Raw genomic sequence first — 19296 nt, 5'->3', positions numbered from 1 at the left:
GGTGATCCCATACAGTTGACTTTTTCTAGATATGGTGAGATTTTGGACTTTTGTGTAGAATCAAGATCTTTTCCTCAGATGAATGATGTAAATGGATTATATTGAGTTAGTAGAGACTCTTGAATCATGTCTTGAGTTTTGGATCCATGCCCTGATTAAAAAGTCAACTATCTTGGGGAATTAGGTCAAAAACCCTAATTGTCGACCAGAGGACAATGATGACTGTAGAATTTGAATTGAGGTGTAATGTCCAGTGGATCTTGTCATATTTGAAGATGATTGATGTCTTTTAATGGTCCCCTAGGGATTTTTAGGGTTTCCCAAAGGTGATCCCTGAGTTTAGTCCTTGATAGGCTCAAAAAAAACCCCAGTTTGGTGACCTGAGTAACTCTGTACTTAGATGACTGGGTGTCTAATCAATCATAGGTGAAATAATGAAGCTCTTGAGTCTTAGAGACTAATCCTTCTGTTGATTGATCCTTTGCCTGAGCTTTCTGGTCTTTGAACACCCTTGATTGAATGTCAGACTGCTATGGGTACTTACTTTGACTTGATGAAAATCCTGAAGATATGTCATCTCAGGGGGGTCAAAGATTAGGGTATGACAGTTTCCACCAAATGTTAGATTACCACTTTCTTGAAATTGCATAAATAATCGCATTTGCTCCTCCATCTATGTTTGCCTCTTCGCCATTACCTCTATTTATCGCTGTTGCATGAATATAGTGCATCCCATAAGAATTACATGAGTAATATGAAGATATCTCATTTGTGACCTGACTTTGAAGGGTTTTTTTAGCTTCCTAGAAGGATTGTGCAAATAATTGTTACCTTTTATCACTACGAAGATCATTTGTGATATATAATTCACGAAGAGTTAAAGTTTTAAATAAGGATTTCTCACACCTTAAAATGTTGTATCTATAATATTAGAAGAGTTTCATCATGATATTAATGAATCACAGAAGGATTGCATCTATACTAATAACATATCCCAGAAGGATTGCATTTGTTATGTTAAAAATTTGAAAAATGATTGCATCAGCTATGTTAACGAATTTTAGATGGATTGGATCAATAATAGTAAAGTATTCCAGAAGGATTTCACAAAGAATTTGTGTGTTTCGATGTTAAAAAATTTGTAATATACTCATGAAATGTTTGTCTTTCCAGACCAGAAGGATAACTATATTTTTGAATTATTGTAATTTTCTAGCAATTGCCTTTGTTAAAAAACTTATTAAATTTGTTAGAATTTAAATTCTTTTCTTAATTATTGTTTGGATTTTTATATGTCATGGTTTAATATTTTTCATGCCAATGATTATAAGAAAATTTATGATATATTGTGAAATCCCAAATGTCACGTCCCCTATGTTATTTAGAAATTATTATTTCCCCAATAGATATTACATAAAATTTTGGGCTCCTCTAATTGTCATAGTTAAAAATTTAGATGCCATTGGCTAAGATAAATTATTTTACTTTCGAATTACTTATATAATTTATCTTAATTTTTGTTTCGATCTAAAAATTTATAATTTGTAATATGCTCATTAAAGATTGTCATTCCAGAAGAATGACACTCATAATTTTAATGCATTCCAGAAGGATGATTATATTTTTTATAACAAATTATTTATATAGTTCCTGAAGAACTTGCCAAACATCCCTGAAGGATAACAAAACAAATTATTTATATAATTCCTGAAGAACTTATCAAGCATCCCTGAAGGATAGTAAAACAAATTAATTATCTGACTATATAATTTTAGTGATATAATTTTGTATGACTAAATAAGTTTAATTTTATAGGGATAAATGTTTGATAATTATATGATAACATGTTCATATTCATATGTATGATTAAAATGTTTAATCATGAGATACTATTATATTGGTGGTATCGAATATCTTTTTATTACACAACACAGTTGGACAAAAAATGTGCAATAGAAAAGCTATTGTCTTTTTCCTCAGGGTTGTACCACACTTATATTAGTACAATTTTGAAGAACATGTCATTGTAAACCAGAAGTTTAGAAATTATACTTAAATGTGTCATTGGTAAAATCGGTTGGGTCATCTCGGACAGTATGAATTATTATCAATGGAAGAAGACGAAAAGGTTGCACATTATGTGTCGAAGGTGCAGAAACTTGTCTATCTCATGAAGGTTTGTGGTGAAACCCTAACTGATAAGATGGTAGTTGAGAAGTAAATGTGTATGTTGACCTCTCTCTTTGATCATATTTTCGTAGTTATTCAAGAATCCAATCAACTTGAAACTCTAAAATTGGAAGATTTGGTTAGTTCGTTGGAAGCGCATGAGATTAGGATTGTCGAAAGGAAAGGAGTTCAAGATTCGAAACAAGCTTTGCAAGCTCAATCATGGAAAAATAATGGTGGTTCCATCAAATTTAAAGGCAAATTTGACAAGACTCAGGGCAAGAAGCCTTGGTCGAACCCTAACAAGCAACATGTTAAAGATAGAACTTCTGAATCCTCAAAAAGAGGAGGAGGAAACAATCGAAAGGACAAAGAAGATAAGAAAGGTATGCAATGTTATCATTGTGAGAAGTGGGGTCTCTTGTCTAAACATTGTTGGTACAGTAAAGACAAGGGATCGGGAAAAGGAAAAGACGAAGGAGCAAACCTTGCACGCCAAGATTTAGATGATTCTGAAGGTATGATGGTTATGGCTGCAATTGCAGGTAACCATGTCGAATCTAAGATCTGGTTCCTTGATTCAGGCTGCTTGAATCACATGACTGGTTGAAAAGTGTGGTTGGCAGATTTCGACTAATCAAAGAAGGGCAAGGTAAAATTTTCTAATAATAGTTCGTTGCAAGCAGAAGGTACTGGCAACATAGTTTTCACATTAGTAATGGAGGGAAAACTTTGATGAAAGATGTACTCTATGTACCTGGTATGAAGTGCAACCTGCTTAGTGTTGGACAACTGGTCAGAAAAGGTTTCTCAATTTTCATGAAAGATAAATTTTTAAAATTGTTCGACACCTAGAATAATTTGGCCTTGAAATCTCCTCTGTTGAAGACCAGGACGTTTAAGACCATGATCAGTTCGACTGAAGTATAATTTCTAAAATTTGTTGTCAACCACAAGGATAGTTGGTTGTGGTATTTGAGGTTTGACATTTGAACTTTCGATCACTCAATCAACTAATTACTCAAGATATGGTTACTGGTATTCTAAGTCTTAAGATGCCTGGCAAATTCTATGAAGATTGTTTAGTCATAAAGCAATCCAAAAATTATTTTGCTTCGACTATGCCAATGAGATCATCCTGCATACTCGAAGTGGTACACTCAGATGTATGTGGTTTTTCATAGTGATTTATGGTAGAACAATCGCTAGTCTTCCAAATTATTAAATATATTTTGGTTTCTTACAGGATCGACTAGATTGATCCTAAGACATGTGTCTAAAAGTTTATAATCTTTATGACTGAGTTCATATTCTAAAGGTATATTTCGAATGTGTAACAGATTTAAAGGCAATACAAATTATAAAGATGGAATCTATATAAAAGACTTAAAAAACTTCGATTGTAATGATAAAGGACAATACTTGAAAGAAAAAGAACAATATATGTAAATGACTTGAATTTATAAAATTGAGACTGAATGTAAAAATAGAAACTGTAACACCCATAATTTCAGTTTATTAATTTAATTTGGATTTAAATTAAATAATTGGAATTTTAGAATTTTAAATTGGACTTAATTGGAAAATGATGGAATATGAGATATTGGGCTTATGGTGTGGTGTTAGTAAAAGAGGAGTGCTATATTGGTTAGGCCTTTTACTAAGTTGTGATATTTTATTTTATTTTATTTTTCATAAAATAAGAAAAAGGGAACCATTTGGGGAGAAAAGAAGAACACGTGAAAAGAAGAGAAGAGAAAGGGGCAAGAACGTGAAACCGGAAGGAGAGCATTCAAGAGATTCATCGAGGTAAGGGGGGACTCTTCCTTTTAGTATCTCTTATGTGATCTTAGGTGATAGGTAGATTGATGTATGGTTTGATTCAATTAGACATTGGGATTGTTAGGTTAGGGTGTTCTAATTTGGATTGAATTGATGATGATTGTGTGAACTATTTGGTTAATAATGCGTTAAATGATGTTTTTGTGGTGTGTAATTGAATATATGATGATTGTATGCCTGTATGTGATGTCTGGAATCGTTTTTGGGTGAAAGGGGAGTGAAATCGTAGGGTCTGTCGCAGACTTGGGGTTTGCTGAAATCGCAGGCCCGCTGAGCGGAGGTCCCAACGTAGTTCGCTTCTGTTTGACGTCGCTTGAGGTCCGCTGAGCGGGGGTTGGAAGGGTTTCGCTTCTGCCTTGCTCCGCTGAGCGAATCTTGTTGTGTGTGAATTTTTCCAAACTTCAATATAACGAATCTTTTGATCCGTGTATCATTTCTTAGTGCCGTTTTGGGCGTTGTGCAAGTAATTAAATGTTTTATATGATGAACGACGAATATTGGTATTATCCGACCTTATTTCTTTAAAACTCAATTTAATTACTTGATAAGAATTGAACAATTGTGTGCATATGAGATAGGTGTGACAATGTGTTTGATGTGATGATGAATTGGTGTGATTTGTTATTATGATTGTGATGGATGCATGACTATTTGAATGATGTTGAAAACATGTACATACTTATTCGGTGATGTGGTGTTGAGATGAGTTGTTCATCGTGATTCGGTGTGTTTTAAGTATGTTATATGTGTTTCATTCATTCATGTGCATTGATGTTGGATCCCGGTGAGGTTTGGATCGTTGGTGGACATATTTCCCATTGTGTGGAAATTGTGTCGGTGGGCCGTATCTCGATGAGGCGTAGATCGGTTAGGTGGATTGATTCCACGGTTTATTGGTACCACATGCATAGTGTCAGTTGAGTCATATGCATTTTTGTCATAATATGATTGTATGGATTTCTGTAGTATGTGTTGTAATCTATTATTGTGTGAATTAATAATGGATGTGAATCTGAATATGTATAATTGGGTGAACGGTATACTATGATGCTTGTTGCTTATGAATTGCATAATATTTACTAATTGAGAATGAGACTCACCCTTACATGTTGTCATTTTCAGATTGAGGAGTAGCAGCATTAGTGCTTGGTGAGGATGACTCATAGAGTTTATCCGTTTATGTTGGGTCGTGTCGGTCATGCTCTGATCTGTAACACTGGGGAACGATAGTTGTAGAAGTTTTTATGAACTTATCCATTTTATTTGATGTTGAAATATGATTCCATTTGGTTGTATTTGATGATGTTTAGTATTCCGCTGTGATAAACATGATTATGTTTTGGTGAACCGTTTCCTAATAAAGCATGACTTTGGCCTTAGTTGATTTAATTGTTTTGAATAATTGTGGCACCCTTGTGCATATGTTTTTACTCTGATTAATTATTGAAATTGCCGCGGGGTTTAGAAGGGTGTTACAATAGTGGTATCAGAGCATAGTCGGTCGTTTGAGTCAGAGTCTCAGTGTCAGTTAATCCCTCGTATGCGAATAGTGTAAGGTTGACACTATTGATACTTCTTGTTCTAATGAATATTGTTTGATATTTAGCAGAACAATGGCCGGAAGAGGAGGAAGAAATGACGATGCAATTGCTGAGGCTCTGGGTATGATTGCTGGGGTACTGGGAGGGAATGTCAATGGAGCTGGTATTGGTGCTGACAGACAGCTGAACAGTTTTTAGCGGAACAATCCTCCATTGTTCAAGGGCACACATGATCCTGAAGGTGCTCAGAAATGGCTTAAGGAGATCGAGAGGATTTTCAGAGTCATCGATTGTGCTGAGAACCTGAAAGTGAGGTATGGTACTCATATGTTGTCCGAAGAAGCTGATGACTGGTGGATGGCTACCAGGGCTGAATTGGATGCTGATGGTGTAGCTATCTCCCGGGCTGTGTTCAAGAGGGAGTTTCTGAGGAGGTATTTTCCTGAAGACGTTCGAGGCAGGAAAGAGATTGAATTTTTGGAGCTGACTCAGGGTAATATGACGGTACCAGAGTATGCTTCGAAATTTGTCGAGTTGGCGAAGTACTACGTTCACTACAACAATGACGAGGCTAGTGAATTCTCAAAGTGCATCAAGTTCGAGAATGGTCTTCGTGATGAGATCAAGCAAGGAATTAGGTACCAGAGAATTCGGCGATTTGTCGATTTGGTGGACTGTATTAGGATCTTCGAAGAGGATAACCTTAAGCTGAAGTCATCTCACTATCGCGAGTTGGTTGACAAGAAAGGTAAGAAGCCTATGGATAGAGGTAAGCCATATGGTAGAGGAAATCCTAGAGTTGGGGATTGGAAGAGACCTAGTGGGGAGATTCTGGTGCTCCCGTTAGGTGCTACAACTGTGGAGAGACTGGGCATAGAAGGAATGAGTGCAAGGGTGGAGAGAAGAAATGCTTCAAGTGTGGTAAGGCGGGTCATATTGCTTCAGATTGTAGGATGAAGATTGTGACTTGCTATAATTGCGGCGAAGAGGGTCACATCAGTCCGCACTGCACTAAACCGAAGAAGGATCAGGTTGGTGGAAAAGTCTTTGCCTTGTCTGGGCCAGAGACTACTCCAGAAGATCGTCTAATTAAAGGTATGTGTTTTATCCATGACACACCTTTAGTTGCTATTATAGATACTGGAGCGACTCATTCGTTCATTTCAATGGATTGTGCTAAACGATTGGGATTAGAAATATCTGTTATTCATGGAAGTATGATTATTGACACTCCTGCGTCGGGTTCAGTAACTACTTCTTCTGCTTGTTTGAACTGTCCTGTTGACATATTTGGTAGAAAGTTTGGAATGGATTTAGTATGCCTTCCTCTTGAAGGACTTGACGTCATTTTAGGGATGAACTGGTTGCAATTTAACCGAGTTCATATCAATTGTTTTACGAAGACGGTTATCTTTCCTGAAGAGGTTAGTGTTGAGGATTTGACTATGTCAGTCAAACAGATGAATTTAGCTGTCAATGATGGAGCGGTGGTATTTATGTTGTGTTCTTCGATGGAGGTGACAGGGGGCGATAATACTGGTGAGCTACGGGTAGTGAATGAATATCCAGAAGTGTTTCCAGAAGTGTTTCCAGAAGATGTTAGTGAGTTGCCACCTGAAAGAGAAGTGGAGTTTGCTATAGAATTGATTCCTGGAACTAGTCGTGTGTCGATGGCACCGTATCGCATGTCGGCATCGGAATTGGCTGAACTGAAGAAACAGTTAGAAGAATTGTTGGAAAAGAAGTTTATTCGTCCTAGTGTGTCACCGTGGGGTGCGCCGGTACTGTTAGTTAAGAAGAAAGAAGGTTCAATGAGGCTGTGTGTTGATTATAGACAACTGAACAAAGTGACAATCAAAAATCGATATCCTTTGCCGAGGATTGATGATTTGATGGACCAGTTGGTTGGAGCTTGTGTGTTTAGCAAGATTGATCTGAGGTCTGGATATCACCAAATTCGTGTGAAGGCAGAAGATATTCAGAAGACGGCATTCCGAACGAGGTATGGACATTATGAATATTCTGTTATGCCATTTGGTGTTACTAATGCACCTGGTGTTTTCATGGAGTATATGAACAGGATATTTCACCCGTATCTTGACAAGTTCGTGGTAGTGTTCATTGACGACATTCTAATTTACTCGAAGAGTGATGAAGAACATGCAGAGCATCTAAGAGTGGTATTGGAGTTATTGAAAGAGAAGAAGTTGTATGCGAAATTGTCTAAATGTGAATTCTGGTTGAAGGAAGTAAGTTTTCTTGGCCATGTAATTTCGAAGAACGGTATCGCAGTGGATCCTATGAAGGTAGAAGCAGTATCTCAGTGGGAGACGCCGAAGAATGCTTCAGAGATTCGTAGTTTTCTTGGTCTGGCAGGTTACTATAGAAAGTTCATTGAAGGATTTTTGAAGTTGGCATTACCAATGACTAAGTTAACAAGAAAAGGACAAGTATTTGTATGGGATTCAGAATGTGAAAAAGGTTTTCAAGAGTTGAAGAAAAGATTGACAAGTGCTCCGATCTTAATTTTGCCTAATCCAGCGAAGTCTTTTAACGTGTACTGTGATGCTTCACTGATGGGTTTAGGTGGTGTTTTGATGCAAGATAAGCAGGTAGTGGCCTATGCTTCAAGACAGTTGAAAATTTATGAGAAGAATTATCCAACTCATGATTTGGAATTGGCGGCTGTTGTGTTTGTGTTGAAGTTGTGGAGACATTATCTCTATGGTTCTCGATTTGAGGTACTCAGCGATCATAAGAGTCTGAAGTATCTCTTCGATCAGAAAGAACTCAATATGAGGCAGAGAAGATGGTTAGAATTTCTGAAGGATTATGATTTCGGGTTGAATTACCATCATGGTAAAGCAAATGTTGTTGCTGATGCATTGAGCAGGAAGTCATTTCATATGTCTATGCTAATGGTGCGAGAATTGGATTTAATTGAGCAATTCCGAGATTTGAGTTTGGTATGCGAAAGTACTTCTAATAGCGTCAAGTTGGGGATGTTAAAGTTGACTAATAGTATCCTTGAGGAAATTAGAAACGGACAGAAATCTGACGTTGGCTTGGTAGACAAGTTTACATTGATTAACCAAGGTCGAGGAGGTGAATTCCGAATTGACGAGAATGGTGTCATAAGGTTTGGAGACCGAGTGTGTGTACCCGATGTTGCTGAGATCAGAAAGAGTATTCTGGAAGAAGGACACCGGAGTGGATTGAGCATTCATCCTGGTGCTACTAAGATGTATCATGATTTGAAGAAATTATTTTGGTGGCCTGGAATGAAGAAGGAAATTGCTGAGTTTGTTTATGCTTGCCTAATTTGTCAGAAGTCGAAAATTGAGCATCAGAAACCGTCTGGATTGATGGAACCGTTGTTTGTTCCGGACTGGAAGTGGGATGGAATTTTTATGGACTTTGTATCTGGTTTACCTAGAACGAGTAAGAATTGTGATTCTATCTGGGTTATTGTAGATCGGTTGACGAAATCTGCTCTTTTTATTTCAATAAGAATGGATTATCCGATGGAGAAGCTGGCTCAGTTGTATGTTGAGAAGATAGTGAGTTTGCATGGTGTTCCGGCTAGTATTGTGTCGGATAGAGATCCGAGATTTACTTCTAAGTTCTGGACAGGATTGCAAGAAGCCTTGGGTTCTAAGTTGAGGTTGAGTTCTGCTTATCATCCGCAGACAGATGGTCAGACGGAGAGGACGATTCAATCGTTAGAGGATTTGCTACGAGCTTGTGTATTAGAGAAAGGTGGTGCTTGGGATAGTTATTTACCTTTAGTTGAGTTTACCTACAACAATAGTTATCATTCGAGTATTGGTATGGCTCCGTTTGAAGCATTGTATGGTAGGAGATGTAGAACACCTTTGTGTTGGTACGAATCTGGAGAAAACACGGTGGTTGGACCGGAGATTGTGCAACAAACTACAGAAAAGATCAAGATGATTCAGGAAAAGATGAGAGCTTCTCAGAGTCGTCAGAAGAGTTACCATGACAAGAGAAGCAAGGATATTGAATTTCAGGAAGGAGATCATGTATTCATGCGAGTTACTCCGATGACTGGTATTGGGAGAGCCTTGAGGTCGAAGAAGTTAACTCCGCGTTTCATTGGTCCATTTCAGATTACTAAGAAGATTGGGAAGGTTGCTTATCAGGTTGCTTTACCGCCTGCACTCGCTAATTTGCATGATGTGTTCCACGTATCTCAGTTGAGGAAATACATTGCAGATCCGTCTCATGAGATTCAGGTAGATGATATACAGGTGCGAGATAATCTGACTGTAGAGACGTTACCTATGAGGATTAAAGATCGTAAAGTGAAGCAGTTGCGAGGTAAAGATATAGCAACGGTGAAAGTGGTTTGGGGAGGACCAGCCGGTGGAAATGTTACATGGGAGTTAGAGAGCCATATGAAGGACTCTTACCCGGAACTTTTCGTCTAAGGTATGTTTTCGAGGACGAAAACTCTTTTAGTGGGGGAGAGTTGTAACACCCATAATTTCAGTTTATTAATTTAATTTGGATTTAAATTAAATAATTGGAATTTTAGAATTTTAAATTGGACTTAATTGGAAAATGATGGAATATGAGATATTGGGCTTATGGTGTGGTGTTAGTAAAAGAGGAGTGTTATATTGGTTAGGCCTTTTACTAAGTTGTGATATTTTATTTTATTTTATTTTTCATAAAATAAGAAAAAGGGAACCATTTGGGGAGAAAAGAAGAACACGTGAAAAGAAGAGAAGAGAAAGGAGCAAGAACGTGAAACCGGAAGGAGAGCATTCAAGAGATTCATCGAGGTAAGGGGGGACTCTTCCTTTTAGTATCTCTTATGTGATCTTAGGTGATAGGTAGATTGATGTATGGTTTGATTCAATTAGACATTGGGATTGTTAGGTTAGGGTGTTCTAATTTGGATTGAATTGATGATGATTGTGTGAACTATTTGGTTAATAATGCGTTAAATGATGTTTTTGTGGTGTGTAATTGAATATATGATGATTGTATGCCTGTATGTGATGTCTGGAATCGTTTTTGGGTGAAAGGGGAGTGAAATCGCAGGGTCTGTCGCAGACTTGGGGTTTGCTGAAATCGCAGGCCCGCTGAGCGGAGGGGGGTCCGCTGAGCGGAGGTCCCAACGTAGTTCGCTTCTGTTTGACGTCGCTTGAGGTCCGCTGAGCGGGGGTTGGAAGGGTTTCTCTTCTGCCTTGCTCCGCTGAGCGAATCTTGCTGTGTGTGAATTTTTCCAAACTTCAAAATAACATATCTTTTGATCCGTGTATCATTTCTTAGTGCCGTTTTGGGCGTTGTGCAAGTAATTAAATGTTTTATATGATGAACGACGAATATTGGTATTATCCGACCTTATTTCTTTAAAACTCGATTTAATTACTTGATAAGAATTGAACAATTGTGTGCATATGAGATAGGTGTGACAATGTGTTTGATGTGATGATGAATTGGTGTGATTTGTTATTATGATTGTGATGGATGCATGACTATTTGAATGATGTTGAAAACATGTACATACTTATTCAGTGATGTGGTGTTGAGATGAGTTGTTCATCGTGATTCGGTGTGTTTTAAGTATGTTATATGTGTTTCATTCATTCATGTGCATTGATGTTGGATCCCGGTGAGGTTTGGATCGTTGGTGGACATATTTCCCATTGTGTGGAAATTGTGTCGGTGGGCCGTATCTCGATGAGGCATAGATCGGTTAGGTGGATTGATTCCACGGTTTATTGGTACCACATGCATAGTGTCAGTTGTGTCATATGCATTTTTGTCATAATATGATTGTATGGATTTCTGTAGTATGTGTTGTAATCTATTATTGTGTGAATTAATAATGGATGTGAATCTGAATATGTATAATTGGGTGAACGGTATATTATGATGCTTGTTGCTTATGAATTGCATAATATTTACTAATTGAGAATGAGACTCACCCTTACATGTTGTCATTTTCAGATTGAGGAGTAGCGGCATTAGTGCTTGGTGAGGATGACTCATAGAGTTTATCCGTTTATGTTGGGTCGTGTCGGTCATGCTCTGATCTGTAACACTGGGGAACGATAGTTGTAGAAGTTTTTATGAACTTATCCATTTTATTTGATGTTGAAATATGATTCCATTTGGTTGTATTTGATGATGTTTAGTATTCCGCTGTGATAAACATGATTATGTTTTGGTGAACCGTTTCCTAATAAAGCATGACTTTGATCTTAGTTGATTTAATTGTTTTGAATAATTGTGGCACCCTTGTGCATATGTTTTTACTCTGATTAATTATTGAAATTGCCGCGGGGTTTAGAAGGATGTTACAGAAACGGTGTTACACGTACATTCTCAATGAAACTCTTTCTCTTTCTCTTGGTACTTGAGTGATTTTTTGAGTGATTTGTATAAAATGAACACCCTTTTGAATCCTACCACTAAGATCCTTATTTATAGTAATTCAACCCTAACGGTCTTACGCTAATAAAACGCCATGTTGTCTCTTTGCATGCGCTATGATTTTCAGATGCTTCCACGTGTCTTTCGAACCAAATAAATCACTTTGAAATTCAAAACATTCGCGCTCGAAGTTCTGAAGTTTGAAACAACGCGACTTTGCCAACATGTATCATTCAGAAATATCTCGAAATATCTTAAGTCTTTTCGAACTTTCGACTTCAGAGATGTTATAACCCATGCCTTGATTCGACTTAGGAGAAACTTCAATCGCAAAGAAACTCCAAAACAGCCTTATAGAGCCATTCTTCCTCGAAGCACACAGCTCATTTTAGAATATTTAGTTGTCGAAATCTTCAGCTAACAAATTGCCCCCAATAAATGTCTATTTCGAAAGGTAAGCAGAAATAGGAATTTCTTGATACTTTAGATTTCGACACTTTGAAACCTTTGATTTCCTGAGAATTCAAATGACGTCATAATAATTCTGATGTTTCTTTTCAAACGTCTTCTCAATACGTGCGCCACTATGTTAATCATTACCTCTTAAAACTAGGAGTGGGGCTATTAACTGCGTAACCGCCTGAAGAGTCAATCACCTTTTAACACGTGCCTGTTTACGGTGATTTCCGGTAAACAACCGCTAGTCTTCTAAACTATAGAATATATACTTTGGTTATTCGCAGGATCGACTAGATTGATCCTAGGACATAGTCAAAAAGTTTGTCATTTGTGATGAATTGGTTCATATTGGTTGATTATTTGGTCTTCGATATAATAAATAAATAGACAAAATGTAAAGACTGACAATCACCTTGTTATACACGTAAATATAACTCTGGCGAAATATGGAGTAAAGATAAACTTGCAAGAGACTTAGAATACAAGAATGTAAATTGTAGAAAGTAAATGCTTCGAAGTAAGTTAAAACGAAAGATAAAATTGCAGGAATGTAAATGACTGTAATGTAACGAAAGATAGAAAAATATTGAAAAGATACTTGCATAAAGATGAATACAAATGTATTTAAGATGGTAGTGTCATACGTACATTTCTCAGCGAACTCGTTCTCTTAACGCTTGATACTTGAGTAATTTGTGAGTGATTTGTACAAAATGAACACCCGGAAACCTAACATTAAGACCCTTATTTATACTAATTTCGACCCTAACGGTCCTACACTAATGAAATGCCACGTTGCTCACATGCATACGCTTCGAATTCCTGGGGCGCCATCTGTCCTTATTTGGTTACACAGACTATTTCGAAATTCAAATCCTCCCGCCTGAATCCTCTTTCGATACGTGGCAACATGATCAGAACCGAGAATGCTACGAAAACACGTCAAGCTTCAGTACCCTTCGTATTTCGCAAAAACGCTTAAGTCTTAAAGACAATTCACTTCGAATTAGCTCCAATTCCCATTATCTTTATTTCAACTTTAAACAACATCCTCGAATCATGGCCATCAGTAGCCATTTTTATTCCCAGAAATGGTCATTAGAAACCATTCTTCTTCGAACTCTAATCCTTCAAAGAATATTTACTCCAAACGAAATCTCCATCCAACAGTGCCCCATTAATTTTAATCACAAAATTATTAGAAATGTGAAGGTGCTACACTTCAACTCTTTAAATAGTGATTCTCGCTAGTTTCAGAACTTTTCTTCTCATTTTTCTGCACAATTTTCCCTCTTGTCTCCCTCTGAACAAACCCATTTCCAATTTCTTCATCTCCTTCAAAACAACTTGATCAACAATGGCTTCCAATGACCAACAAATCACATAGATGGAAGCCGGAGAAGCTTATCAACCAGTTCTGAAGATTCAAAAACCTGTATTGGTTGGGAATCATGAGTATATCCCCGAACCCCCTTACTTGGAAGAGAAACACAAAATCTATGCTTCTCAGGTAATCATTCCTTTTGAAGTTTCTGGTGAAGTGCATGCTTTTATGGGTCCGCTTCTTGGTCTTAATGCACATCTACATTCTGAGTTTTTTCCTGCTTATCATAAGACTAGGCCTTTAGTTAGTAAAAAAAAACAAGACAATAAGGGCAAACTCCTTTTTGTTGAGAACGTAGGAAAAGACTCAGCTGGGTCTTTGACAGGAACTTCTATTGCTCAAAAAACAATCCGATTAGAGTATATGACCAATACCCTTAAGGTATTTAGATCGATTCCTTTAGCAAAGGACCCCGAACCGTACTACTCTTTGTTAGAAAAAGTTGAATCGAAAAAGGCCCAATTCTGGAAAGAATTAGGGATTTCTGATTTGAACCAGTTATCGAAAACTGGATTAGAGTATAACCAACCCATGTTGGTAGCGTCGTTATATTTCTGGGACGCGACTCACAACAATTTCCATCTCCCATGTGGAATGGTTACTCATACTCTCTTCGACGTGGCTGCCATCATTGAGCTTCGTCCATTGGGAGAGGATTTCGATCCCAACTATATGGATACTGATACTATCAAATTTGGCGAGAGCAAAGCCACTTATACCATTTTCACTATGAAACATCATAACAAGGATAGTGATGATGTTCCTGACGAAGAGAACATTGCTTTCTTGGCGCTTTAGCTTTCGCGGTGTGTCTTCTGCTCGAGATCTCTACAGGTGGCGAAGAGGTACCTGGATATGGCAAATCAATTAAATTCTTACAGGAAATTGGACTTAAGCCAGATGATCCTTGGGTATCTTTATGAGTGTCTTGGAAAATCCGCTGATCTTCTGAGGGCCTATGAAGCTAGGACTTCTTTAATCTTTGCTGGACCCTTTTTGCTCCTGCAACTGTGGTGGAATGCCACCTTCGAGACTATCTTGCCCAAGAAAGGAATATTTGATGAAGACGATGAGGCTAAAACGGTTGAGAGGACAAGATTAACCTACTTAACCCCTCAAGACGAAGGTGGTCAACTGCCTGAAGCCTTTTAAGCCTACTTGATGATGTTCTCCAAGCGCACTCATAGAGATACCCAAGGTCTCGGACCTTTCAGTGGCATTGTTTTATCTCTTAGAAAATAACTTTATACCCTTCCTTATCATTTACTTGATTGGCACCATGCTAAATACCTATGTGCTAAAGAAAATTTGTATCATCCATCTCTAATCATACAAAATATTTTATGGCCTTTTCTTGACAATCTTGCTGAACCTCTTCTCATGCATTAGACCTACTCAATCTTGCTAAATCATGTTATGAAACATATTCACTACGAGGATCAAAACACTAACTATATATGTCTTGGTCCAGTTAATAAGGTATTTACACTACTTGTAAAACATATACAGGTACTAAACATGACTTGTTGTTGGTTGGAGAACCCTAATTCTGAAGCTTTTAAGTATCACACTAACCACATTTCTTTTCTCTATGGTATTTTTAGGCGGCCATTTTATTAGCAAACTAGTCATTTGAGACTATTGGGAAAGCAATGGAAACAAAACAGTTCTTCGATGCGGTTAATTTTATTTTATCTCTGCAGGTATATGTTTGGACTTGAATGGAGTAATTGAAAAAAGAAAATAATTATGCCAAAGATCCTTTTATTTTAATGCTAGCTTAAGAAAAATCAGACGTCTTGTGATTACTGATCTTCCACTTGTGATTCTGGTTTATTTTTGGCGTAAAATTCATATTCTCCCGGTAATTCTTTGCATGGTGTGATAATACCGGAAGATTTTTTTGCTAACAATTGTAATTTTTTTGTAGGTAATGGCCACTCAATTTCTTTTTGGCATGCTCATTGGTTGGAAAAGGGTATATTAAAGGATATCTTTCCTTTTCTATATAACAATTCTCATTTGCAAGATGCCTCTATTGGAGCTATGGGAGGTTGGATAGATGGGAGATGGTTTTGGGGTGATCTAGGCATATCTTTGCCTACTGTTTTCGGGGCGGCAGCAGCCCCCGGTTCTGTTTTTTCAGCCGCGGACTCTTACCCATCGGTGCTGGCAGCTAGCTTGTCGGAGTTGTCTCGGCTTTTGAATGATGTTGTCGTCTCGGTTAACCAACCGGACGGGGCTGTTTGGAGGGATCATGACGATGGAGTCTTTTCGGTTTCGTCTTGCTACAATTTATTGTGTAGGAATTATATCCCGTTTGGTCCGGCAAAATTGCTTTGATTCCGCTTTTGTAGCTTTATGGAAGGTTGATGTTCCTTTAAAGGTTAAAGCTTTCGGTTGGAGAAGTTTCCTCAAAAAAGTTCCTACCAAAGACGCTCTATTGTATTGAGGTATTCTTAATTCTTCTTCGAACTTAGATTGTGTTACTTGTAACATTTTTTCGGAGTCTTTGCAACACTCCTTTTTGCTTTGCCGTAACACCGCTACTGTTTGGATGGAAATGTCGGAGTGGATTGGATTGGGTTACACTAACTTCCTTGATTTTAAGGAGAGTTTTTTGTATTGGAGTTCCTTTTGTAGAGTTAAGAAAGTTAAAAGAGGAAAAGAAGGAGTTATTTGTCTAGCTATTATTTGGAGTATTTGGTTGCATAGGAATGATGTTGTGTTTAACGATACATCTTGGAATTCTAGAGATGTGGTGTGGAATTGTAAAGCTCTTATCTGGAGGTGGTCTTTTATCGGGAAAATTACTCATCCCAATTGTAATTTCTACGAGTTTAGCAATAACCCATTGTTTTACTTAAGCTAGAAAACAATCGGTATGTAATTTTCTTTGAAGGATTGTTAGTTCTTGTAATCCGGTTTTTGAGTTTAATATATTTCTTGATTTCAAAAAAAAAAAAAGGAAACTCTCCGTCTCATTGTCAAAGGCAGGGCATCATAATGCTTTGGAGGTTGATGCTATGGACAAGATGCCTTGTGTGACTTAACTTTCCATTTGCAAATTGTTAGAATTAGTCGCATATTTATATCCTTAGCTGTACTATTTTGCTGATTGAGAACAAATTAAGCATTCAATCAATTTAGCATTCAATAGGTTTATTGTAATTACATTATTAATATAAGTGAGGTGTGATGTTTTAGACACAATTAAAAATTCCACAACTAAATCAATCTAATTGAACTTTATTTATTAGTCCGTTTAGGGGAGATCGCTGGTTAAGTGAGTTCATATCTTGCGTATTCAACTATAAGTTAAGCTCGAGAGGACTTAATTGACAAAGTCGGTGTGATGTAAAATTAATTGAACTAGTGGCAATTAGTTATTGCTCGGTTTTGGGGTTTAATTTTTTGATATCATGTAAATTTTGGTCACAATGATAAAGCTATGTTTGCTCTGCAAATTCATAGCATGAAGAAGATGATATATTCAACTGAATTTCTGTTATTCTGTTACAATTGCATCAAGAGATTACAAGCTACACTGCTATCCACATATATACTAGCTAACAGTAGCAATGGATAAGATAAAAGTAAAGCTTATAGGCAAAGGACCAATAACAAGTATGGGCCGGCCCAATACAGAATAACACTCTAATACTCCCCCTCAAGATCAAGGAGGTAGCATTGATACAACTTTGAGCTTGCTTCGAAGACTTGTGAATGCAGCAGATGGCAGTGGTTTTGTCATGATATCTGCAAGTTGAGCTGAGGCAGGCACATGTTGGATCTTTAGTTTGTTGGCTGCAACCCTTTCCCTTACAAAGTGAATGTCCAATTCTATATGTTTGGTGCGTGCATGAAGGACAGGATTATGGCTCAGCATCACTGCACTAAGATTGTCACAGAGGAGAGTAGGAGCTAAGCATGGTACCTTCAATTCTGCAAGTAAAGATTGGAGCCAGATCAATTCAGAGGTAGTGTGTGCTAAGGCTCTGTACTCAGCTTCAGCACTTGATCTGGCCACCAGTGATTGTTTCTTGGAGCTCCAGGATATGAGATTAGGGCCTACAAAGATACAAGAGCCAGAAGTTGATCTCCTATCATCAGGGTCATTGGCCCAATCAGAGTCACTATAAGCTCTAATAGAAAGAGCTTGATTGATCACTGCAGGAGCAAGCAGAAGCCCCAAGGTTGCAGTGCCACTTAGATACCTTAAGATTCTTTTAACCATGCTCCAATGAGAATCCAGAGGCTGAGCCATAAACTGACAAGCCTTATTCACACTATAGGCTATGCCAGGCCTGGTAAGTGTAGCATATTGTAGAGCCCCTATAATAGATCTGTATAACTGTGGATCTGCCATGACATCAGTGCCAAATTTACTTGGCTTGCAATGGCTGAACATTGGTGCTGCAACTCCATTTGCTTCTTCCATGTTAACTCTGCTGAGGAGATCTTTGATATACTTTCTTTGAGTAAGTATAAGTGAGCCATTGGACTGATATTTCACTTCAAGACCAAGAAAATATTCTGGCTTACCTAGCTGTTTCAGGGCAAACTCATGATGAAGCTTGGAGATAACTTTGTGGATTAGATCATTTGAGGAGCCTGTGACAAGGATGTCATCAACATAGACTAGGGCATATAAGGTAATGCCCTGATGACAGTATATAAACAGTGAATGGTCACATTTGCTAGCTGCAAAACCAAGCCGAAAGAGAGTTTTGTAAAGTTTGGCATACCAGGACCTTGGAGCCTGTTTTAGTCCATAAAGGGCTCTATTGAGTTTGCACACCAGCTCCTTGTTGTCATTTACAAAACCTGGTGGTTGAGTCATGTAAACCTCCTCTTCAAGGGACCCATTTAGAAAAGCATTGTTGATGTCAATCTGCTCAATATGCCACTTATGTGTAAGAGCCAATGTAAGTAAGATTTTGATAGTGGCAGGTTTGATTACTGGAGCAAAATATTCATTGTAGTCAAAGCCATATTGTCGGTTGAAGCCTTTGGCTACCAATCTGGCTTTGAACTTGTTAAGAGAGCCATCAGAGTTTTCTTTTATTCTGAAAACCCACTTGCAGCCTATAGCTTTCCTATGTGCAGGAAGTGAGGTAAGTGTCCAAGTATTCTTCTGAATGAGGGCTTGGTATTCCTGCTGCATAGCTTCAAACCACTTAGGATGAGCCAAGGCCTGTTTAATAGTGGTAGGTTCAGTATGAGCTAGGAAAGCCTTAGGCTTTAAGTTCCCTGTTTTACCCCTTGTAACCATGGGATGGCTGTTTGTTGTAGGATTAGGCTGTGTTACTGAATTTGAATTTAGAGTAGCTAATGGTGGCTCTTTAGATGTAGGGACATAAGTATTTTGTAAGGAAATAGGATCTGCTATTTGAACTCCCTCAGTTTGACAAGAATTATGGGCAGAAGTGACATTCAGGAAGTTTGTGTTGGGACTATTGGGTGAAGACTGATGGATAATATCAGGACTGT

General features: G+C 37.8%; 1 pseudogene; it reads right to left on the bottom strand.

Moving 5' to 3' along the window:
* Positions 1-19296, bottom strand: part of LOC131636328 (heat shock 70 kDa protein 18-like) — an 86641-nt pseudogene that overhangs the window by 37172 nt on the left and 30173 nt on the right.

This window comes from Vicia villosa, unplaced genomic scaffold (genome assembly GCF_029867415.1).
Source record: "Vicia villosa cultivar HV-30 ecotype Madison, WI unplaced genomic scaffold, Vvil1.0 ctg.001698F_1_1, whole genome shotgun sequence".
In the NCBI taxonomy this organism is placed as follows: Eukaryota; Viridiplantae; Streptophyta; class Magnoliopsida; order Fabales; family Fabaceae; genus Vicia; species Vicia villosa.
Note: the sequence above shows the minus strand (reverse complement) of the source record. Positions and strands in the feature narration are given on the sequence as shown.